The following is a 25,424-nucleotide window of genomic DNA, read 5'->3' on the forward strand; positions in this document are numbered from 1 at the left end:
ATTATTATATAAATACTCCCATTTCATACAAATTTGAAGACAATGTGCAAATACGCCAAAAGTGCAAAAAAAGGCCAATGTGCAAACAATGGCAATGTGCAAAAGCATGCAAACGTGCAGAACATAAATATAGATGTAATAGAGTCAGGAAAATAATACAGATAATGCTCATTCTCGTGCAGCTAGTGCAAATGTACCAGCACACAGACGAGTTTGGGCTAGTATCCAGAACTCACTGAGAGGTAGGCGCTTTGGTGTGTGCTAGAATGCATTGCGTGCATGTCCACTAGACATGTGCATTCGTTTTCGTCCGAATGCATTTTCGTCCGAATTTCAGCTATTTTCGTTTTCGTTTTGACAAACGATAACGAAAGCACAAAATCCGAAAAACAAAAGATCCGACATAAATAAATGCTTTATTTTCGTTTTCATTGTTACAACAGTTCGATATAGAATAGGAGATTCGACATGACTCTGACGATAACAATCTGTCTATAGAACCTGTGGTCGAATGTGCTTAACCTTACCTCTATTAGTCCAAGATTATATAGAGAAAATATTCGACAGAGAAAAAAGATTTGACAGAGAGAAAAGATTCTGCAAGTTACTGTCCTAAAAAGTGTTTGGGGACCCGGGTCCTGCCCCAGGGGACATGTATCAATGCAAAAAAAAGTTTTAAAAACGGCCGTTTTTTCGGGAGCAGTGATTTTAATAATGATTAAAGTGAAACAATAAAAGTGTAATATTCCTTTAAATTTCGTAGGGGGGGGGTTGTCTATAGTATGCCTGTGAAGGGGCGCATGTTTCCCGTGCTTAGAATTGTCCCTGCACAAAGTGTCATTTATGCAGGAAAAAAAGTCCTTTAAAATCACTCGCAGCTATTATGAATTGTCGGCTCCCGTAATACAGAGAACACTCATTGAAAGTCATTGATAAAAAAATAAATAAATAAATAAAAAAAAAAAGCGTGGGGGTCCCCCAAATTCAATTTCCAGGCCCTTCAGGTCTGGTATGGATATTAAGGGGAACCCTGCCTCAAATTTAAGAAAAAATTTGACGTGGGGTTCCCCCTAAATATCCATAACCAGACCCTTCAGGTCTGGTATGGATATTAAGGGGAACCCCGCGTCAAATGTAAAAAAAATTTGACATGGGGTTCCCCCTAAAAATCCATACCAGACCCTTTATCCGAGCACGCAACCTGGCAGGCCGCAGGAAAAGAGGGGGGGACGAGAGAGCGGCCCCCCCTCCCTCCTGAACCGTACCAGGCCACATGCCCTCAACATTGGGAGGATGCTTTGGGGGTCCGTGACCCCTCAAAGCACCTTGTCCCCATGTTGATGAGGACAAGGGCCTCATCCCCACAACCCTGGCCGGTGGTTGTGGAGGTCTGCGGGCGGGGGGCTTATCAGAATCTGGAAGCCCCCTTTAACAAGGGGACCCCCAGATCCCGGCCCCCCCCCTGTTTGAAATGGTAAGGGGGTACAAAAGTACCCCTACCATTTCACAAAGAAAGTGTAAAAAATGGTTAAATAAAACAAACACACTTTTGAAAAATTCCTTTATTAAAAATAAAAAAAAGATTCCAGCGGCGGTAATCCACTCTTGCTATCCAGCGACAGACGGTCAGCTCTCCATCGATGTCTAATGTCATCCAGCGCAGCGCAGCATCCTTCTTCTGTCTCCGTGGAGGAGACACTACAGACATTCCGGCGGCTTGACGTTTCTTATATAGGGTGGGCGGGGCCACCCGTCACCTGACCCCGCCCCCCTCTGACGCAAGGGGAAACCCGGGGTTCCCTGTGACGTAGGGGTGACCCGCACCCCTCTGATGTAACACAGGCAGGTTTCCGTTACATCAGAGGGGGGCGGGGTCACCCATACGTCACGGGGAACCCCGGGTTTCCCCTTGCGTCAGAGGGGGGCGGGGTCAGGTGACGGGTGGCCCCGCCCTCCGTATATGAGAAACGTCAGCGCCGGAATGCCTCCAGTGTCTCCGTGGAGGAGACAGAAGAAGGATGCTGCGCTGCGCTGGATGACATTAGACATCGATGGAGAGCTGACCGTCCGTCGCTGGATAGCAAGAGTGGATTACCGCCGCTGGAATCTTTTTTTATTTTTAATAAAGGAATTTTTAAAAAGTGTGTTTGTTTTATTTAAACATTTTTTACACTTTCTTTGTGAAATGGTAGGGGTACTTTTGTACCCCCTTACCATTTCAAACAGGGGGGGGGCCGGGATCTGGGGGTCCCCTTGTTAAAGGGGGCTTCCAGATTCTGATAAGCCCCCCGCCCGCAGACCTCCACAACCACCGGCCAGGGTTGTGGGGATGAGGCCCTTGTCCTCATCAACATGGGGACAAGGTGCTTTGAGGGGTCACGGACCCCCAAAGCATCCTCCCAATGTTGAGGGCATGTGGCCTGGTACGGTTCAGGAGGGAGGGGGGGCCGCTCTCTCGTCCCCCCTCTTTTCCTGCGGCCTGCCAGGTTGCGTGCTCGGATAAAGGGTCTGGTATGGATTTTTAGGGGGAACCCCACGTCAATTTTTTCTTTAATTTGACGCGGGGTTCCCCTTAATATCCATACCAGACCTGAAGGGTCTGGTTATGGATATTTAGGGGGAACCCCACGTCAAATTTTTTCTTAAATTTGAGGCAGGGTTCTCCTTAATATCCATACCAGACCTGAAGGGCCTGGTAATTGAATTTGGGGGACCCCCACGCTTTTTTTTTTATTTATTTATTTATTTATTTTTTTATCAATGACTTTCAATGAGTGTTCTCTGTATTACGGGAGCCGACAATTCATTATAGCTGCGAGTGATTTTAAAGGACTTTTTTTCCTGCATAAATGACACTTTGTGCAGGGACTGTTCTAAGCACGGGAAACATGCGCCCCTTCACAGGCATACTATAGACAACCCCCCCCCTACGAAATTTAAAGGAATATTACACTTTTATTGTTTCACTTTAATCATTATTAAAATCACTGCTCCCGAAAAAACGGCCGTTTTTAAAACTTTTTTTTGCATTGATACATGTCCCCTGGGGCAGGACCCGGGTCCCCAAACACTTTTTAGGACAGTAACTTGCAAATTAGCCTTTAAAATTAGCACTTTAGATTTTGAACGTTGGAGTCCCATAGACTTTAATAGGGTTCTAAAGTATGCTATATAGTTAGCTCCGTCCAATCTTCTTTATACATTCGACAGACACCATAAGCCTTCCAAGACAGATTCGACCGTAATTCATGTGGATTTTCGGACGGATGCAATTTTTGAACGAAAAACGAAATAAATAAAAACGAATTTCGGGAGTAACTAAATAAATTAAGTTTTCAGACGAAAACGAAATTCCGAAACGAAATATTTTACTCTGCACATGTCTAATGTCCACACGCATTGGCGCCAAGCTGCCTATGTAAAGGAGATCCTGGTGTGTGCTAATTGCAGGATGTTCTTCAGCTTTCCCATGTCCCATGTCCCATGTTCCTGTTTTTGGTGACTAATCTTCAGTTGCTGACCCGGTTTGTTCCTGATCATGTTCTCTGGATTCTGGATACTGACCTTGGCTTGCCTCTGACTATTCTCTGCCTGCTTCCCTGGTGCTGAACTCGGCCTGCTACTGGACCTTGCTTCTGTCTCTTCCCTGGTAAAGGCCTTGGCCTGCTAATGGACCTTGTTCTGCTTGGCCTCCCTGTCCACACTGCTGCCTCACTGTGTATGGTCTTGCCTCGCCTTGACTACATCTCTGTCCGTGGCTATCACCTGCTACCAAGCTACCGGCACCAGTGCTTCTTTGAGCCTTCTGTCACCACATTCAGGGGTGCTTGGACCAGAGCAGCAAGGGAAGCCCTCTTGTCAACTTCAACCAAGGTATGTGATAGTATTTAAGACTTCAGTTATGCCACCCTAATTAAGATGTTCATATAACAGTCCCAATAAGGTGAACAAAGGGAGATATAGTCCAAGGCTTTAAGTGTTTCTCACTGACAGAGTTATGCAAGCAAGTCTTACCAGAATTATTTTACCTCCAATATAGAGTGGCCGTATGTTGGTTTTGGTATCTTAAAGAGCCACTTGCAGTCAAATGGCACTTAAAAAAAACTGGTAAGTGTGGTAACTCCTGCAGCCTGACTCCAGATACAAAGGACAGCGATCCACAGCTCTCTCTCAGTTTAGCAGCACTTGTGGTACATGCCGCAACATACCTGAATGCACAACGTCATAGCCCTTGTACACACGGTCGGACATTCCGACAACAAAATCCTTCGGATTTTGTCCGACGGATTTTGTCCGAAACTTGTGTTGCATACACACGGTCGGACAAAGCTGTCGGAAAATCCGATCGTACGTAACGTGATGACGTTATTTCGTTAGGACGGGACTATGTTCAGGCTAGTAGCCAATAGCTTTGGTCTAGGAATTTGATCTGAGCATGCGTGGCACTTTGTCCTATCGGAATTCTCTACACACAATCGGACAAAGTCCGATCGGATCATGTTATATAAAGGTTTTATAGCCCAGCTCTAAAATTTTGTCCGTCGGATATTCCGACGGAAACAGTCCGATAGAGCCCACACATGGTCGGATTATCCGACTCAACGGTCTGATCGGATATTTTCCATCGGAATGTCCGACCGTGTGTACAAGGGCATAGTGTAAATTGGGCTTTTTGTAGGACATCTCCTAGATGTTCAACAAGCCACGCGGCATCTTCTTTGACCCATGTGATTGCCTTTACTCTATTTTAGAAAAATAATTGAAGTGCTCTTCTTTTCAGATGTTTGCTGCTATGTGATAGTAGGCGAGGCGGTCTCACGCTGCTCCAGTACGGAACAGCTACATTCAAATGAAGACTATTAATGAGGAGATGAAAGTTATTATTCTTCCCAATAGCGCCATGAAAGGAGTGGAGAGGATGGAAGGTTTCCTATACAGGAATCCGGCATGCTCTATCCAGCTCACGCTGGGAAGATTTTTGTTTTCTTTTCATTCCCTCTATAGAAGATTGGATTTTCTGTGTTGTATATATTAATCCTGCCACATAAAAGAATCAGGTCTTCATAGTCGAGGGCTTTACAGTGCCAGCATTGTGGATCTTTTTAATACCTATGAATTCGGCTACCATTAATCAATGGTTATAAGGACCAAACTGAGATATTCTGAAGCCTTGGTAACCTACCTAAGTTACAGTTCAAGGCTTCATAGGCCCCTGGCTAAACAAAAACCTACTGACTTTTTTTTTGTTTCCAGTTTCTGAGACAGGAGGGCTATTTATAATAAAATCAGCAAATCTCCTAAATAAAATATTGCAATAATTATTTATTTTTATTATTTGCAAATTAAAGAACATTTTTCACTTTGCCCAGTTAAAATAAAGAGACATCTTCTAGAAAATACCACCCCACCACCTAGGGCTGGATAGTTGTGGTATGAAACTCATGTGGTTGATTTTTATCTATAGGTAAACCTATAAAAAAGGCTTACCTATAGGTACAGTAAATACACTATATTGTCAAAAGTATTGCGACACCTACCTTTACACACACATGAACTTTAATGGCATCCCGGTCTTAGTCCGTAGGGTTCAATATTGAGTTGGCCCACCCTTTGCAGCTATAACAGCTTCAACTCTTCTGGGAAGGCCGTCCACAAGGTTTAGGAGTGTGTCTATGGGAAGGTTTGACTATTCTTCCAGAAGCGCATTTGTGAGGTCAGGGATTGATGTTGGACAAGAAGGCCTGGCTCTCAGTCTGCACTCTAATTCATCCCAAATGTGTTCTATCTGGTTGAGGTCAAGACTGAGTGCAGACCAGTCAAGTTCCTCCACCCCAAACTCTCCCATCCATGTCTTTATGGACCTTGCTTTTGCAATGGTGCGCAGTCAAGTTGGAACAGGAAGAGGCCGTCCCCAAACTGTTCCCACAAAGTTAGGAGCATGAAATTGTCCAAAATGTCTTGGTATGACAACGCCTTAAGAGTTCTCTTCACTGGAACTAAGGGGCTAAGCCTGACCCCTGAAAAACAACACCACACCATAACCCCCTTCCACCAAATGATTTGGACCAGTGCACAAAGCAAGGTCCATAAAGACTTGGATGAGCGAGTTTAGGGTGGAGGAACTTGACTGGTCCGCACACAGTCCTGACCTCAACCCGATGGAACACCTTTGGGATAAATTATAGGAGAGAGTGCCAGCCAGGCTTTCTCGTCCAACATCAGTGCCTGACCTCACAAATGTGCTTCTGGAAGAATGGTGAAACATTCCCATAGACACACTTCTAAACCTTGTGGACGGCCTTCCCAGAAGAGTTGAAGCTGTTATAGCTGCAAAGGGTGGGCCAACCCAATATTGAACCATACGGACTAAGACAGGGATGCCATTAAAGTTCATGTGCGTGTAAAGGCAGGAGCACTGTTTAGGAGATATTTACTTTAGCAACAGCCAATAATGTCATCAACATCACATGCACTGGGCTCTGAATTGACTGTGCTGTCCATTCAGAACTCTGTGCCACAACCGTGACTCCCATGCTCATGCATTGGAGAGACATCATCACGGCTCGGGCATTCGTATGGCCAAAGCCCAAAAACCCAGAAGGAAAACTGGGTCAGATGGAAGCACCTACAGCGTTAGGAGGGCTTAACTTTCAGGTAAATTTGCAATAATGTGCTAGTATGGCACATTATGACTTATACTACCCGGGGCCTGGGTCCAATATTTTTTTTTGGTGCGGTTTACTACCGCTTTAAGGGTGAATGATGTCCAAAGCACAGTCCAACATTTGTGAAGCCCCCCCCCCCCCCGGCACTGACAAGCCAATAACTTCTTACCATCCATGTAATGCATATGTGCAAAGATAAAGAGGGTGGCCTTTAACACCCACACACCTTAAACATGTGTCCATGGATTTTCTATGCTTAGAGTACGCTCACTACAAAGTCCCAGCATGGTGAGTGTCAGCAATCAGCAGCAGAGATGGCCAGATCTGCGTGGATACACTCAGGGAACTGGGACCAGACTGTGTATTCTTTAAGTGGGATTTATTTACAATGAAACAAAATCCACCCAAACACCAGCACACAGCAAACAAAAATATAAGTGACCCCAAAACCCAGTGACGTAATACCGAATGATCAACCTACAAACAGAAAGCCTAACAACTCACTATATACAAAAGGTGGATAACAAAAAAGCAAGGGGAAATTGTGAGGTGCGGGGAGCAGATGGAAAGGGGGAACCAACACTGGGGTCAGAAACAAGGGAGAGCAGGTACAAGACAGCAGGGTACAGCATACAGGACAGAAGCAGGAACAGGATAATGACTAGCAGTATCTTGCAGAAAGAAAAACACTGGAGCGAGAGGTACTAATAGGGGAGGACCTAAATACCCTCCCACCAGCCAGCATCAGGTGGAAACTAAGTGACAACTAGAACCTGCTGGCTGCTGGGAGACACTCGCTGGTGGACACTGGAATGAATGAATGAATGAATGAATGAATGAAATACTTGTATAGCGCACAATGCGAACTGAATCGCCTCTAGAATCCTTCCGCTCTAGAAAGCACATTGCCACCAGCGGGTGATCCAGGTCCTGACATTGATGCTTTCATTGACAGGTCTCATTCTCTAGTCATGATAGGGAGCCTGTGGAAGGGGCTCCTGGTCATGCGACCACTGTAACAGTGAATGGCAGTGGTCACATGATCGGGTGTAAAGACCCATTTAAAGGGATGCCAGAATGGGTTAAGGGTATGTTTATAAAAAAAATAAAAAATTCCCAAAACTATTCATCCTGCGAAACGGCATGTACATTTGTTCTGTGCAAATGTCTGTAGAATCGAATATTATTAGGCTATTTTCTCTCTAGGTCAGATGTTTTTCCTTCATAAAAATAATGTGAATCAGGAAAATACCACAATATAGTCAATAGAGTAAATGAGTATTTATTTCCTATGATTATCAGCTCCGTCTAGTGTCCACCATGTGGTATTTTCCTGATGAGAGTGAGTTAGTATAACTCTTGTAGCTTTGCTTCCTTGCAGGTGTCAGAAAGCATGAAGGTCCGAGCTATAATAAACTGGGATCAAGCTACAGTATAGTTATCCTTAATAGGTCCAAACACCCTTCCAAGTCTGATATATACCTGTACCCAGCCCATGGGGATCTTTATGGTGTGGCCACCTTGGCACCACAGATTCAATTCTACATCCTCCCTGTTCAGCTCTGCCCCTCCCACGTGCATCCATTCATACCAATAAAAGAGCATTCCAGGAAGGGTGTGGAGTGGACAGGTGAAATATATATATACCTTAATTTTTATTAATGATTATTGTGTTAATGGGGAACAATAGAGGCAACGTACATTTGTTTATAAGCATCAATATTTTCTCCCTTACTAATTCTCTTCAGTGGACATAGCAATAGAAACACACAGCCCCATAGCCTAGGATGACGAGGCACTCCCCTGATTCTCCCTCCTCCTTCACCGTACCTACTCCAAGACAACAGACTGACTTCAGACCGCACTGTCCACAGCTAAATGTATTCCTGTGAAGGCTGGACGTTCAGGGAAACAACACTTAGCCCGTGTACACACGGTCGGACATTCTGACAACCAAAGATTTTGTCCGAAACTGTTGCATACACACGGTCGGACAAAGTTGTCGGACAATCCGATCGTTCAGAACGTGGTGACATTATTTCGTTACGATGGGACTACGTTCAGGCTAGTAGCCAATAGCTTTGGTCTAGGAATTTGATCTGAGCATGCGTGGCACTTTGTCCGATCGGAATTCTCTACAATTCTCTACAAACGATGGGACAAAGTCCGATCGGATCATGTTGTCGGAAAATTTTATAGCCCTGCTTTAAAACTTTGTTGGTCGGATATTCAGACGGAAACAGTCCGATGGAGCCCACACACGGTCGGATTATCCTGACAACACGGTCCGATCGGACATTTTCCTTCGGAATGTCTGACCGTGTGTACAAGGGCTAAGAGAGCAGGATCCAGCAGCATAGAAAGTAGTAAACTGCAATTGTTTGGATAGGAATTTTAACAAATAGTTTACTAGGGAATGTATATTTTATTGTTAGAATTGGAAAACAACTTAAAATAATTACTAAAATAAAAACTCCCGTGAAACATTTTTTTAATGTAGAAGGAGACTTACCGAGTCCTTCAGACTAAGACAAGCAGGGACCACTAATACCTAAACATCTACACAGGATAGGAAGCTGGTAGTGTTGTCTCTTGCTAAGAAGGAACTGAAACGAGTGTTGGCTTGGCACAGAATCCTTTTCGATGGAAGACTCTGTAGGAATAGAGATGGCTTAATATAGGTGTGCACTTCTTTCCATATGAACCCAATTCTGCAATAAAATTAATGGAAACCCAAACTGGATGACATTTAGTTTGCTAAAGCACTGTGCATCATAATAACTGTGTAGATGCCCTGTTCTTTTCCTTTAAGATGATACTGTTCCAGTAGGAGCAAATGGTCTACATGGTATACAAATGGTTCACATGGTCTACACATGGTCTACAAATGGTCTACATGGTCTACATATGGTTTACATGGTCTACACATGGTCTACAAATGGTCTACACGGTGTACAAATGGTCTTAATTTTTCTATACTATCAATTGTTAGTATGGTAGAACATTTTTCTTTTATGGTTTTGCTCTCTAATGCTTTGTACATACGACCGAACTTTCCAGCAGACTAGGTCCGACAGTCTTTCCGACGGACTTTCGGCGGACTTCCGACAAACTTTCTGAATAAACGGACTTGGACACACACCAAAATACTAGAAGGATAGGCAACTACCTTCAAATTGGTAATAAATGAATACTGGAGGGAAACACAGTTCAAACTGCTTCATAGAGACTATATCCCATTCTCCACCAACCAGCCAACAGCAAAGGAGGCCATATGTCCTTGGTGCTCATTCTCGAGACTGACGTTATTCCACCGTATTTGGTCATGTTCGACCATTTCAGAATACTGGGATCAAATCCTATCATTTATACAGGGAATAACCGACTGCCAAGTTCTAAAGGATCTCATGCTCCTCCTATTTGGTTCCCCCAAAAATGGGGAACCCCTCAGGGGTCCAACTTACATTGATGCTACAAAGAAACTACCAATGGACACTCATAAGCTTACTCGTTGCTCGTAGGAATATATTTAAACACTCCACTACCACCCACCTTACCCGAAACTAAAAGAGATCTCAAGACCCTGCTTTTCAGAGAAACACCATACTACAAAATGGCTGCCAAAATAAATGCTTTGAATCCAGGTGGTGCTCTTTCATAGACAAATTTCTAATATGTTATGACCCATACAGTAGATTTTACATAACAAACAAGTATGTATTCTATATCTTAGAAATGTTGCAAAACCTTGATTACTGTTGTTGAAATCTCTATTATTGACCATACCTAGGGCCTCTTCCCAACCAAGGAAGACAGGTAGGTATAATCCCAAGATGTCCCTTCTCCTCTTCTTTTTAACCCTCATTTCTCTCTTTCATTTTCTTTTCTTTTAGCGGGTACTCCCCCCCACTTTGTGTGACAGAAAAAGTCAGATCGGATTTTGTTGTTGGAAAATTTTAGATCCAGCTCTAAAACTTTTTCCGTCAGAAATTCCAACAAAAAAGTCTAATAGAGCCCACACACACACAATTGGATTTTCCAACAACATAATCCGATCTGACTTTTTCCGTTGGAATTTCCGATCATGTGTATGGGGCATAAGGCTCTTGATACAACTTTACTCCATTAAAAGTCAGGGGGAAAATCCAAAAAAAGTAGGCAAAAAAGTAGCCAAAGTGTTTCAGGAGTTCAAGCACCCCTTTGATCAGGCCTGTGGGGCTTCGGTTTAAATTCTCTTACATTACACTACAAGCCAAGGAGACTGTGGAGATCCTCTGGGGTGTATAAGCTGCCTGCCCAGGAACCAGATCATTTACACCAACATCATACCTTAAGATAACAATACCAGTAAGATAACCCTATGGGTCCAACGCTATCTTTCCACTATGCTCAACTATAAGGCTCCTTTCACTATTGTGGCCAGCGAGCAGTAAAAATGGGTGGTTAACCTTGCACTTACAAACAGACATGGTGCTTGGATGGGTACACATCAAATTCGCTACGTGGCGAGTTTAAAGCCTCGTACGCACGATCAGATTTTTGGACGGTGGTTTCGTCCATTTTTTGTTGCATGCTAGTCTCATATCAAAAGTGAAGACATTACTCACTGTACGAAAATTTTTGTACGACAGAATACAACTTCAGAAGTGACGTAATGTGTTTAATTGTTTTGTATGTATTCTTTCGTTTCTGAGCATGCGTAGTCTTGCTCTTACGATTTTCTTAGGACGAAAACCGTACTAATTATAACGAAAATTGGACGTTGAGTTCACGTATGACAAAAATTTTAAAGTCTGCACATCCAGCTTTTGTCGGGTGAAAAATAGGAATTGACTATCGAAAACACCATACTAACGATCTGAAAATCGGCAGATTGTACTTCGGACAAAATTTCACTTCCGATTTTTGGATCGTGTGTACGGGCCTTAAGAGGTGGCGGTGTCTGCCAAACTCTCCCACGTAAATGAATGAAACCGCGAGCCAAACGCTAGGCCCACAGTCGCAGTGTGATCACACAATTCAAAGCTGATGTGTGATAATAAAAAATGCAATTCAATCCTTTTCGTGGAGGCATTAGACACCGCTGCAGATGTAAAAGGATCCTAAGGCACTGATAATATCATTTTTTTGAATCATTAAAGGGTGGAGAAGTTCAATTTACCATGTAACTATGGGCAAACAAAAAATGTAGATTGTAGATGTATATGATGCAGTCTGTCAACCACATAACACAACAGTTTCTGTTTTTCAGAACACCTCAGAAACATAATTTATGATGGGTTGATCCTGCTGGTGGATCCATTGTATTTCCACTTCCTTTAACAGGGTGATAACCTTGTTCTGCGGGACATGTTGTTTTATATGAAGTAGACATAAGGCGCTGAACCTGGATTTTTCACCCGTAAGAAAAAAGGTGGTGGTTTAACGTGATAACCTTGGCAGCTCTTCAACAAGAGTGCACCACTATATAGGGGCCACTCAAATTTAAAAAAAATTCCTATGGGTGCCAAATGTACATCTTAAGAGTCCATAGAAACATAGATCCTTTATTGCTAATAACACCATGACAAGAAGATAAACAGTATTAAACACATTTTGGGGGACAAAAAATACTTCTTGATCAGGCCTTGGAACTATCGCTAAAATCTCCTGGGGGATCATTTCTGTTGAAAAATAAAGAAAGAGCCGTCTCAATGGATAAAAGCTGACTGTTGTAACCACTCGCAAAGGTGTTATTTTGTTTGTCCCAACCCATGTAACTGGCATTTTTATTGGCATTATACAGGTTTTATATAGTGCCAACAGTTTGCTCTGCGCTTAACATTGTTAGGTTAGACAGTACAGTTTCAATACAATTCAATACAGGAGGAATCCAAGGGCCTTGCTCGTTAGAGCTTACAATCTAGGAGAGAAGGTCAAGTGACTCAAAAGGTCATAACTGTGGGAGGATGAGCCGATGAAGAAATTGAAAGTACAGTTGTTAGGTGGAGGCAGGATAGGCTATCTGAAGAGAAAAGTTTTAAGGGATCACCTAAAAGTGGATAAAGTTGGAGATAGTCAGACAGATTGGGGTTGGGAATTTTAGAAGGATGGGAGAGGCTCGGAAGAAGTTCCCGGAGGCGAGTATGGGAGGAGGTGACGAGGGAGCTAGAGAGCATGAGGCCAAATTTGAAACATGTTCCATTTCTAAAGTCTGACGGACTTTTGCAAATCAAAAGTCCGCTGCAGCCCACACACGATCGAATGGTCTGCCGGAATTGTTCCGTCGGACCTTTGATGTTGAAAGGTCCGGTCGTGTGTACGGTGCATTCGTGGTTTGTAAGGTGGATGAGACTGGCAGCAGCATTCATGATGGACTGAAGAGAGATAACCTATTTAAAAGGTAAGCCAATGATTGAGTTGCAGCAGGGGCGGACTGACCATTGGGCCACTGCCCGAGGGCCCCGTCCCACTAGGGGGCCCCATCAGGGTTGCCAACCTCAGTAAAACCAGGGAAAGTATGTAAAAATCTGTGTTTTTTTTTACATCTGTCTCTGAAATGTTCCTTACCAACATCCTTTTGGTCTAAAAATTCTTAGATTATAGCTACCCCACCTCTCCAGTACCTTCTCAGTCAATAGAAACATGTCTGTGTATACTGTGTTATTGTATACTGTGTGTGTTTGTGTATACTGTGTGGCCTCATAATGTCTGATTGCCTGGGGGGCCCCATAATCTCCTATTGCCCGGGGGCCCCGTGAGTTGTCAGTCCGCCCCTGAGTTGCAGTAGTCACGGCGAGAGATAACCATGACATGGTTCCTTATTGATGCTGTGTATGGGAAATGTTTAGGGATATTTCGTTTATTACTAACAAAAATACTATTTTTGACTAGATGAGCTGCAAATCATTTACCGGTATGTGTGCTTCACTATCCACCAGATACCTGCACTGATCCATTTAAAAAAATAAATTTAGTGTTGTGTCTATTAATAATGGGCTATACTAATTTATGTCATTTTTATTTGCATTAAGTTAACTTTAAGATTTTATTTTGGCGATTTCTGTTTTTACATTTTGAGCACTAGATTACCTCTCTTGTCTACCATTATCATTCCTAAACGTGCCAATTTACATCAGATTTTCTATAGCGTCTAGCAGCATGTTAAAGGAAAAAGGGAAACGCAAGTCTGAATGCAGTATTTTATGAAGTGTAACAAAACCTCTGACTCATGTAATAAAGAATATAATTACGTCCACTGCAAAGGATATACCGCTATTTATACCTGCAGACCACAGACCATTCATCCACAGCACATCTCGAGGAGTCCTGCACTTTGTACTAATTTATAAGTGTTATTTAGTCCATTTAAAAATGAAGTCAGAATTATTTTGTACCCATTTATGGGGCCTTTATGTTTTTAAAGTGAGCCTTCCATGGGAAATGGAAAGGTCCACTTTTTTTGCCAGCCCTCTGTCCCCCCTAAGACAAATGGCTTTCACAAAATGCCATTTATAAATAAACCATCCAGCCCCCCACAGAAAGTACCTTGGCCTCAGCCTTTGGGAAGGCTTTGGTGGCATCACTTTTCCTACCAGCAGAACGGGGTCTCAAGATTCCACAATAATGCACTCCAACCATTTGCAAGTTTGCATTGTTTAAAAACAAATAAAAACAAATAAATAAAATAAAAAATAATCGTACAATCCAAATACCCAATTTTATGCCCACAATTGATCCAGAGGAAGGCGAAAAAAAAAACCCAGCAGAGCATGCTCCAATTTGCTACTGCAGGGGAAAAAAATTCCTTCCTGATCCCCCAAGAGGCGATCGGATTTTCCCTGGATCAACTTTACCTATGTTAGTACCTAGTTATATTATGTACCATCAGGAAAGTATCCAGGCCTTTCTTAAAGCAATCTACTGAGCTGGCCAGAACCACCTCTGGCGGGAGTCTATTCCACATTTTCACAGCTCTAACTGTGAAGAAACCTTTCCGTACTTGAAGATGAAATCTCTTTTCCTCTAGACGTAAAGAGTGCCCCCATGTCCTCTGGGTTGACCGTACAGAGAACAACTCAACACCAAGTTCACTATATGGACCCCTAATGTATTTGAACATGTTGATCATATCCCCCCTTATTCTCCTCTTCTCAAGAGTGAATAAATTTAGTTCCTCTAATCTTTCCTCATAGCTGAGCTCCTCCATGCCTCTTATCAGTTTGGTTGCCCTTCTCTGCACTTTCTCCAGTTCCTCGATATCCTTTTTGAGAACTAGTGCCCAAAACTGAACGGCATATTCCAGGTGAGGTCTTACTAAAGATTTGAACAGGGGCGCAAAATGATATCTCTCTCTCTGGAGTCCATACCTCTCTTAATACAGGAAAGGACTTTGCTTGCTTTGGAAACAGCAGCTTGGCATTGCATGTTTTTATTGAGCTTATGGTCTACCAAAACCCCCAGATCCTTCTCCACTATGGATTCCCCCAGTTGTACTCCCCCTAGCATGTATGATGCATGCATATTCTTAGCCCCCAAGTGCATAACTTTACATTCATCAACATTAAACCTCATCTGCCACATAGTCGCCCAATTAAGAAGAAACATTATAAAAATCCGCTACTCATCCACTTACTAAATGCTGCCAAGGCCTGTATACCTTAAGACCCCTTTCACACCAGGGCCACCAACTCTGATAAGACCCCAGACCAGGACAATTCTACTACATCCCAGGCTCATTACAAATCTGTAATGGACATATTTATGGCTACATGTTTTGATTGCAAAGGAGGTGAGCATCTGCAAGAATTAATTTCTGACTAAGCATGTGATCGGTTACATATTCTTTAAGGTCAGTTACATATGTCTAAAAATCTCTCACTCAGTTTTAGACCCCTTTCACACCAGGGCGTTTTGCAGGCGCTATATCGTTAGAAATAGCGCCTGCAATCCGCCCTAAAAAAGCTGCACCATTGTCTGTAGTGTGAAAGCCCGAGGGCTTTCACACTACAGCGGTGCGCTGGCGGGAGTCAGGGAAAAGTCCTGCCAGTAGCTTCTTTGGAGCGGTGAAGGAGTGGTGTGTTTACTGCTCCTCCACCGCTGCTCCCCATTGAAATCAATGGGGCAGCGATGTAATACCGCCGGCAAAATGCCGCCATTGCGGCGTATTGCCGGCGGTTTTAACCCTTTCTCGGCCGCTAGCGAGGGTGTAAAAGCGCTCCGCTAGCGGCCAAAATGCGCTGCAAATCCGCCACAAATCTGGCGGTAAGACACTGCTAAAAATAGCGACGTTTTACCGCCCACGCTATGGGCGGTGTGGTGTGAAAGGGGTCTAAAAGTGGAAAAGTATGGATTTTCCCTCTGTCAGTTAATGGAAATCCATCTCAAAAATCCTTTTTGGAGCTTCTTCTATACACTTTTTTTTTCTAGTTTAAAAGCATTGGGGATGTTGGTACTTAAACAATAAGGGGTGACCAGTTCCCACATGCCCATCTTGGAGAATGGATCTCTAAAAAGTTAATGAAGTTTACAGGATAGAAAAGCTTTTGGTTTCTCCAAAATGTAAAGAAAAGAAAATTCTAAAACAAATTGTACTAGAACAGTTATTGTACTAGAACAGTTATACATTTCACACAATAATATTGCTCTATTAGTTTATAACTAAATCACATTCAGTACTATTAGCCCTTGTACACACGGTCGGAAATTCCGACCACAAAATCCGTCTGATTTTTTCCGACGGATTTTGTTCGAAACTGGTGTTGCATACACACGGTCGGACAAAGTTGTCGGAAAATCCGATCGTTCGGAATGTGATGACGTTCATTCTTTACTACGGGACTACGTTCAGGCTAGTAGTCAATAGCTTTGGTCTCGTAATTTGATCTGAGCATGCGTGGCACTTTGTCCGATCGGAATTCTCTACAAACGATCGGACAAAGTCCGATCGGATCATGTTGTCGGAAAATGTTATTTCCAGCTCTCAAACTTTGTTGGTCGGACATTCCGACTGAAAAAGTCCGATGGAGCCCACACGGTCGGATTATCCGACAACGCGGTCCGATCGGACATTTTCCATCGGAATGTCCGACGGTGTGTACAGGGGCTTAAAGTGATGCAGTGCCGTATCGCATAAAATGGCCTGTCATTAAGGGGGAAAATCTTCAGGTCCTTATGTGGTTAAGGCTGTTCTGGCTCATTGTGGGGTGTAGCTAGCTTCCTTATACTGTTAGTATTTATCCATATGGTTTCTGTTGGATAAGTGCTATGTTGGAAACCTTACCGTTGTTGGCATCCCATCCTTGTTTTTTGGGCTAGTTAGTTCACAAATTTATGCCATGCCATGGAGCCTGTCAGGAAAATGGAAAATACTTACCGTAATTTTAATTTCCTGATAGGCTTCCTGACAGCAGGAGTTCCCTCCAAATGTCATGAGCTGGCTAGTTGCAGAACGCAGCCTCTGGCTAAGCCTGAAAATGTATGGGAGTGGGGTCCTATGGGGTAGGAGTGAGGGCGGGGCTACCCAAACGTTTGCTGCCATGGAGCCCATCAGGAAAGAAAAATTACGGTAAGTATTTGATAGGAAATTTTCAGTTTTTTTTATGTTCTTTACTGTTTTTTTTGTTCATGCACAGTTTTTCATATCTGATTTTTCTCTTTGTTTGGGGGGGGGGGGGGGGAGTTTGTCCCTTCGGAAATTTTCATTTGCAAAAATTGAATCGGATGTCAAAACTTGTGTACACATTATACGAAAATCGATATTCTTACAGCGTGTACCTAGCTTTAGAAGCCTTATAAGCTATGACCTCACAAATTTGAAAAATGGAATCTGTTACCTGCACTGAAAACTTTTTTCTTGCCATGATTTATTCCAATTAAGTATGGAGTTATCAAACAAAAATGACATTTATAGATATAAAAAAACAAAAAAAAACTGCACTAAATGTTTTCAAAAACACGCAAATGCTTGGAAAAATGATCAAAGATGCTCAGTTTTAGCCCTTGTACACACGGTCGGAGATTCCGACAACCAAATCCGTCGGATTTTGTCCGATGGATTTAGTCCGAAACTGTTGTATACACACAGTCGGACGAAGTTGTCGGGAAATCCGATCGTGCAGAACGTGATGACGTTATTTCATTACGACGGGACTACATTCAGGCTAGTAGCCGATAGCTTTGGTGTAGGAATTTGATCTGAGCATGCGTGGCACTTTGTCCGATCAAAATTCTCTACACATGATCGGAGTGTGTCCGATCAGAGCATTTTGTCGGAAAATTTTACCAACAAGTTAGAAAATTTGGTCCGTCGGATACTCAGACGGAAACAGTCCGATGGAGACCACACACAGTCGGAATATCCAACAAAACGGTCCGATCGGACACATTCCGTCGGAATCTCCGACCGTGTGTACAAGGGCTAAGAGTGAACTATGCTTTGGGTCTGCTATAGAAGTAAGTTTTAGGCAGCGTGGAAAGCGCCAAACACGTTGTGTAAAGTCTAGACGTATTTATTGAAAGTCACATTTGGTTAAAGATAACGTGTTTGGAGAGTTCAGAAAGTAGATCCTGAAGAAAACAAGAATGATCTTCTCGACCGCCTTCTGTCCTTGAACATGGAATTCTACTTGCACTTTAGATAATTTAGGCAAGACAATTAAAGTAACAGATTAACATAACTCTAATTTTCCTGCAAGCTTTACTTAAATATACAATTAAAAATTAAACTTCTATTGGGTTTTAAAAGCACTTTGTACCATGTATAGAACATTAACTTTCCTCCTTATCATTTGGATACTTTGTTTCCTCCAGCGGGCTCAGAGCTAACATCTAGCTTATTCTTGGTAAGATGAATTTCAGTTTTCAGTTCTTATAGGCCTCCTTATTCCCGTGTTAAATTTGCAGGGTTTAATTTATATTTGTTTGCTCTGTAAATACCTTAATTTTATTGATTACTTTGTGGTCACATGAACAAAATGTTTTCAGTAGAGTTAAGGTATTTAGAGGAGAAATAAATCCCTGCACTGAAAGCCTCTGGCCTCTGGTCAGGTTGTAAGCAAGGAGTTGCAGAACGTACTTTGACCTGTGCAACTCTTTTAGGACTGCAGATCCCAATTCTCATTGGAGGAGCTTCTGTAGAGGGGCAGGTTAACTGCTTGCCATAACACACTTTGCTTTGGCACCAGTGTTAATTTTGGCAGATAATTTTGATTTGGTTTTAATCTTAAGCCGCGTACACACGGGCGGACTGTCTGGCCAACTTAGTCCGTCTAAACACATTTCAGCGGACAGTCCGCTCATGTGTGGGCTTCAGCGGACTTTTTCAGCGTGCAGTCTGGCGGACTAAGTATTTCAGAATTTCCGTAATACTGTCCGTCATACTTTGGTTTCAGCGGACAATCCGCTCGTGATTAGGCTAGTTCGACGGACTAAGTATGGCGCATGCTCAGAAAGGATTTACACGGCGAAAGGTTGCATTGCTGTGTATTGGACTTCCTATTTCTAGTCCCGTCGTACGTGCTGTACACGTCATCGCGCAAGCTTTCGACGGACTGTTTGTGCATCCGTGTGTGATCAAGTCCGTTCATTCGAAAGTAGGACGGACTGTCCGTCGGATTGTCTGACGGACTAAGTTGGCCATACAGTCCGCCCGTGTGTACGCGGCTTTAGGACTAAAATGGCATTTTAGTTTTAGTCCCATTTTCATCTTCTGCAAGTGTTTTAGTTTTAGTCGTATTTAGTCGACTAAATCTCCAGTACATTTTAGTTGACTGATATGTCCGCGGACAGCCTCCTATCTACAAATGCCAGGCTCCATCCAGAGGAAGCTGGAAGTTCTGAGAGTAAACGTCCCTGACTCACATTTTTGTTTGTTAACGAAAACGGAATTGATTGTCGTCATAGTTTTCATCAGAGGACAAAAATGTGGTGTACTTTTCATTTCGATTTCATCACTGTAAAAATGCCACTGATGAAAGTTTATGACAAAAGCAAATTTGTTGATGAAATTACCACTGTTTGGCACTTGCATTTCTAAAGAGTTTAGGCACATGGTGGTTTGCACTTTTAGATTAAGATTAAGGCTTACCTGTAGGTCCAAGAAATATCTCCTAAACCTACACGGTTTAGGAGATATTTGCCAAAAGACAGGCACTGCTGTCTACACCGTAGACAGCGGTGCGCAGGAGCACTGAGCGCGCCGCTGTTAACGGCTATATACTGCGAGTGGCAGCTCCCGTGCGCATGCGCGGGAGTGACGTCATCGCGGCTCCATCGAATGACAGCGCCGGAGCAGCGAGACCCACCAAGAAGATGGAGGCTCCGTACACAAGGGGACAGCGGTGACTTCGCTGGCTCCTGTGTCAGGTAAGTGACACATAATGGACTACTATGCGATGCATAGTAGTCCATTATGCTTTACCTTTGCAGGGAATCAAAGAGGAAGTAAACTCATCAGGGTTTACTTCCTCTTTAATGTTGAAAATATGACTGATGATGCCAAAACACTGTCTTTTATTGAAGGCTAGCAATCACATGGAGCCATTTATTATCACATAGTTTTTTGGATCCTTTTTAAATCAAAATGATAACAGAAATCACCCAAATGCCTATGATAAAAAGTTTACATACCCTAGAATGTTTGGCCTTGGTACAGACACAGAAGGTGGCACCCACAGGTTAAAGTGGCAATTAAAGGTTAATTTCCTACTTTTTAAAGGGGTTGTAAAGGTTCGTTTTTTATTTTCTACATAGGTTCCTCTAAGCTAGTGTATTGTTGGTTCACTTACCTTTCCCTTCGATTTCCCTTCTAAATGTTTTTTTTCTTTGTCTGAATATCTCACTTCCTGTTTCTCCTCAGTAAACTTCTCACCATCATCTGAGCTGGTGGTTAGTCAGCCAGAACAGCTTACTGACGGGGAACAGGAAGTGAGAAATTCAGACAAAGAAAACAAAGAAAAAAAAATGTATAAGGGAAATCGAAGGAAAAGGTAAGTGAACCAACAATGCACTAGCTTATAGGAACCTATTTAGAAAATAAAAAAACGAACCTTTACAACCCCTTTAAGTCACACTTAGTGTGTGTGTATAAATAGTCAATGAGTTTGTTAGCTCTCATATGGATGTACTAAGCAGGCTAGACACTGAGCCAAGAGGAGGTAGAAAAGAACAGTCAAAAGACCTGCATAACAAGGTAATGAAACTTTACAAAGATGGAAAAGGATATAAAAAGATATCCAAAGCCTTGAATATGCCAGTCAGTACTGTTCAATCACTTAATAAGAAGTGAAAAATTTGGGAATCTCTTGATACCAAGCCAAGGTCAGGTGGATCAAGAAAGATTTCAGCCACAGGAATTGTTCGGGATGCAAAAAAAACAAACAAAAAAAAAAACACACAGGTAACCTCAGGAGAAATACAGGCAGCTCTGGAAAAAGATGCGGTTGTTTTTAAGGAGCACAATATGATGATACTTGAACAAAAAAGAGCTGCGTGGTCAAGTTGCCAGAAGGAAGCCTTTACTGTACAAGTTCCACAAAAAAGCCTGGTTACAATATGCCCAACAACACCTTGACATATAAGCATAGTTTACATGTAACATTTATTAGCTTGAATCAAGGAGGTGGCTATTTAAAGCCACAAAATCCATTTCAGTCGTAGAAGTAAAGTAATTGAATGTTTTCCTAAAGCAGATAACTCATGCCCATCTTTTGAACAACCACATCAGGCGCCTCTGCCATTCAAACTATCGACTTGCTTTTTTTTTTTTTTTGCGCTGACTCTTCCTACCAATTAATGATTGCGAGGCCACGGACAATGAGGCTAGATGACACTGTCATCCAGTAGGAAGTAAGTCAGCAGCAATGGGCTTAGTTAAAACTTCAGCAGCAGATTGTGAGCAGCAAAGAAACATCAGAAAGCAATCACTTGGAGCAAAAGCACTTAGAGCACATCCCTGTTTAATTTAGGAAAGAAAGTGAGCCTGAAGTTTTGTTTGAAGCATTTCATCAGCCAGAAAATGACAAGCAGGTCAGCCTGTTGTTATGTGTAATTACATCTTTTGCATTTTCTATTAGGGCAGCAAAGTCCTGTATTGAACCGAGCCTCTATCAAGTGTGGCACCTTGTGTGAATGACAATTGACCAAGGTGTAACCTATTCTAAACGCTCATATAAACAGTCATTATTGTCAGGGCAGTCATGAATAAAATATTTATTTTGATTTGGATTAAATTGATCTGCAGATTCATTTAATGGGCTGTGTAATACAACCTGAAAAGTCTGTACCATCCTCAGATTGAAAAAACCTAGTGCTGAACTCCAGGCACACATAAAAAAAACACAAATTAATGCAGCTCTACATTCATTAAAACATAATTAAATGTATTTTGTATATGCCAGTGTAGTACTGACTACCTAAGGATTTTCTGGAATGTTTGGCTTCTTCTACCAATTCAAGTAAAGTAATTGTAAAGCTTCAAGTTTTCTTTTTTTTTTACATAGCAAACATGTCATACTTACCTCCACCGTGCAGTTCATTTTGCACAGAGTGGCCCCGGACATCCTCTTCCGGGGTCTCCCGGTGGCGCTGGTAGCTCCTCCCTGCATTGTAGCTCTCTCCCAGGGGGGTTACCTTGCATGCACTCTCCAGAGTCCAGCATTTCCGTCCATAGACACAGAATGCCGGACTCGGCCCAGCCCCCCCCCCCCCCCAGCGCTGCGTCATTGGATTTGATTGACAGCAGCAGGAGCCAATGGCTGCGCTACTATCACTCTATCCAATCAAGAACCGAGAACCCTGGGCAGAGGAAGAGCATGTCCCATGGGAAATTAAAGGACTCAGGTAAGTAAAATAGGGGGGCTGGGGGGCCGGTCACTGCCAGGTGTTTTTTTACCTTAATGCATAGGATGCATTAAGGTGAAAAAAACACGAGCATTTACAACCCCTTTGATTAAACAAGCTGAAGTTAGAAGCTGATTGATTACCATGCACAGCTGCACCAGATTTTGCACTCTCCAGTTTTAGTAAATCAACCCCCAAGTGTAGTAAAAACACATCATTATAGTGTAGCAGATATTGTGAACTTCCTATAGAAACATTGTTACAAAAAGAGTTACCATTCCCAAGGCTTGGATAAAAAGGATTCCAGGTGACTGGTGGAGGTGAAAGGATGGACTACGTGGCCAAACCTCTTGTTAGCTATCCTGGAGAGAGTGGACAATGTTTCAGGGAGCAGGTCCCCTTTATCAAGTCAGATCTCACCAGGTGAGAATTGGATATAACTTATTAAAGGGAATCTGCTTCCTGAAACATTGTCCATCCTTTCCAGGATAGCTAAAAGGATCTTTTGTAACCCTCAGGAGCCATTTAAAGCTCATTGCACCCTTAAAAAACACCAAGAGGATCCCCGGTCTCGCAAATTGCTACCTTTTGCCAAACTATAGGCCACATTTGATCTGCTACACCAGGAGTTCTATGGGTATCTCCAAATAAGTCATTACACCCTGACTATTGCACCAAATCTGCAATTCTTTCCCCCCAACAACCTTTGAAAACTTAGTGTTGGTGGGTATTGCCCAGAAGGGCTTAATATCCAACATAAACAAAATACTGAACCCATGTCCCTTGGAATCTATGGGCAAACACGCCTATATGATCAGATGGGTAAATGCTCTTGGCATGGAGATCCCAATGGAACAATGGTGGGTGATCTGGCCCCAGGCGGCGAAAAGCTCGCTCTGTACACTTTACAAGGAAAATACATATAAAATCCTTTACTTCTGGTACATGACCCCAGATGTACTCCATGTCATTTACCCTACTAGCTCCGATTGCTGCTAGCGCTGCCTGGGGGATAGAGGTACCCTCCTCCATATCTACTGGAGCTGCCCACTGATCGCCCTTTTTTGGACCAGCAGCTGCTAGCCCGCCTCCTCGAAGGACGAATCCCCATCACTCTGAAATTTTTCCTACTGGGTTTGTCACCACTGAAAATTTCTGTACCCTATAAGAAACTGGTACGACCATATCCTCACATCGGCCTGCTGTCTCGTGGCACTAAATTGGAAACGGCGCTCCCCTCCCTCCCCCGAGGACCTGCATGCCAAGATTAAGGATGTGGAATTTGGAATAACCATTTACCATTAAGGATGTGGAAATGATGGAGAAAATGACTGCTAGAATGCAGAACAGACTGGAGGTCCATGGTAAGGTCTGGGAGCTGTGGCACCTCCGGTAGGATCCACACTGAACAGGTAGATGAGCCAACCCGATGACCTCTTACTCTCTTTTCCTCCTCTCTCTTTCCTTTCTTTTCACTATGAGTCTCCTAGAGACTCCTATTTCATATATGCAAGTTTATATATTTTGTTTATAACTATATCGATGCACTTATAATGTTCTAATAGCATCAGACGTGTAACCACTGTTGCCTTTAACGCAGGGCGTGATTGTGTAACAGTATGTGTTATGCCGTGTACACACGATCGAATTGTCTGGCATACCTAGTCCGACATACAATCCGACGGATAATCCGGCGGACTTTCTACCGAATGGACTTGGACACACACGGACACACAGAAAGTCCGGTGTTTGCTAGCGCAATGACGTACAGCACGTACGACGGGACTAGAAAAAGGAAGTTCAATAGCCAGTAGCCAATAGCTTCCTTTTTCGTACTTGCTTCTGAGCATGCGTCATTCTTAGTCTGCCGTACTAGCATACTGACAAACGTATTGTCCGCTGAAACCCAAGTACGACGGGAAGATTGGAGTGCAAAAATACTCTTAGTCCGCCGGACTTCACGTTGGAAAAGTCCGCTGAAGCCCACACACGATCGAATTGTCCGGTGAAATGCGTTTTCGCCAGACTAAGTACGCCGCACAATCTGATCGTGTGTACGCGGCATTACTTGTGAAGACCGAAATCTTCCCGTTTATGTACATGTAATGCATTGCATTTGCCTATGTCTAAATATATAAATAAAACAGTTTTTTGAAAAAAAAAAAAAAAAAGAATTATCTTAATTTTTCCTTCCCTATCAACAACGTTAGCCAAAAGTTTGCCGAAAAATTTCCTTTTAAAAATCTCTCATCCCGAATAATGAGCGTTCACTGAACACGGATTCCTCAGCATAAGCCTGGGCTAATTGGCAAAGTTATGGGGACGCTTAGACAACATGAGTGACGACTACAACGGCTCTTGGAGCGTGTGTGATTTATCTTTCATATTATAGTCTTGTCACTTGGACTATTCGGTTTATTAGTACAGATCACTAACATGCCTATTGTAAATAAAACTTGCATTGTGTTTTCTTTGTCATCCTTTTACATTCTCATACAAGTCCTACAGCATTCAACTTGTATAAAGAAGTCATTTACACTTCAGATATTTCAGATGTTTTATTGAATGACTGAAAATTCCATTAGAAAGGATAATTGATTGCCCATACTTAGCTAGCACAGAGAAAACTAGGTTTATGGGAGCCCATTGTTTTGTACGCTGGATTCTTCGTTGAAGAGTGGTGTGGCACTTGATGAAGCTTAGCTATTAAAGTAGGATTATTAAAATGAAAAAAATAAATAAAATAAATGATATACAGTAAATGAAGCAGTAACCCTGATTGTATGTACAGGTGTTAATAGTAGACATCTACTTGTTTCTATATTATAGACAGATTTCTCAATATCAGTTTGATCTGTGGGATGTTGGGGTGGTGTCCTCTTGTGGCATCGCCTCTGATTGCTCCTGTGTCAATTGGGAGGGTGATTTTTAGAGATACAC

The 25,424-nt window shown here is 42.7% G+C and overlaps 1 protein-coding gene across 5 annotated transcripts in view; it reads right to left on the reverse strand.

Moving 5' to 3' along the window:
- Positions 1-25,424, reverse strand: part of LRRC4C (leucine rich repeat containing 4C) — a 1,242,711-nt gene that overhangs the window by 620,127 nt on the left and 597,160 nt on the right. For 2 of the 5 annotated variants that reach the window (XM_077463207.1, XM_077463230.1), the window contains one exon: positions 9,178-9,318. The exons of the other annotated variants lie outside the window; for them this stretch is intronic. The gene's annotated coding sequence lies outside the window, so the exon portion shown is untranslated. The remainder of the gene's footprint in view (positions 1-9,177; positions 9,319-25,424) is intronic. 5 annotated transcript variants of the gene reach the window in all.

The sequence above is a fragment of the Lithobates pipiens genome, unplaced genomic scaffold (genome assembly GCF_037356315.1).
Source record: "Lithobates pipiens isolate NorthernLeopardFrog02 unplaced genomic scaffold, aLitPip1_a1.2 Scaffold_10, whole genome shotgun sequence".
NCBI lineage: Eukaryota > Metazoa > Chordata > Amphibia > Anura > Ranidae > Lithobates > Lithobates pipiens.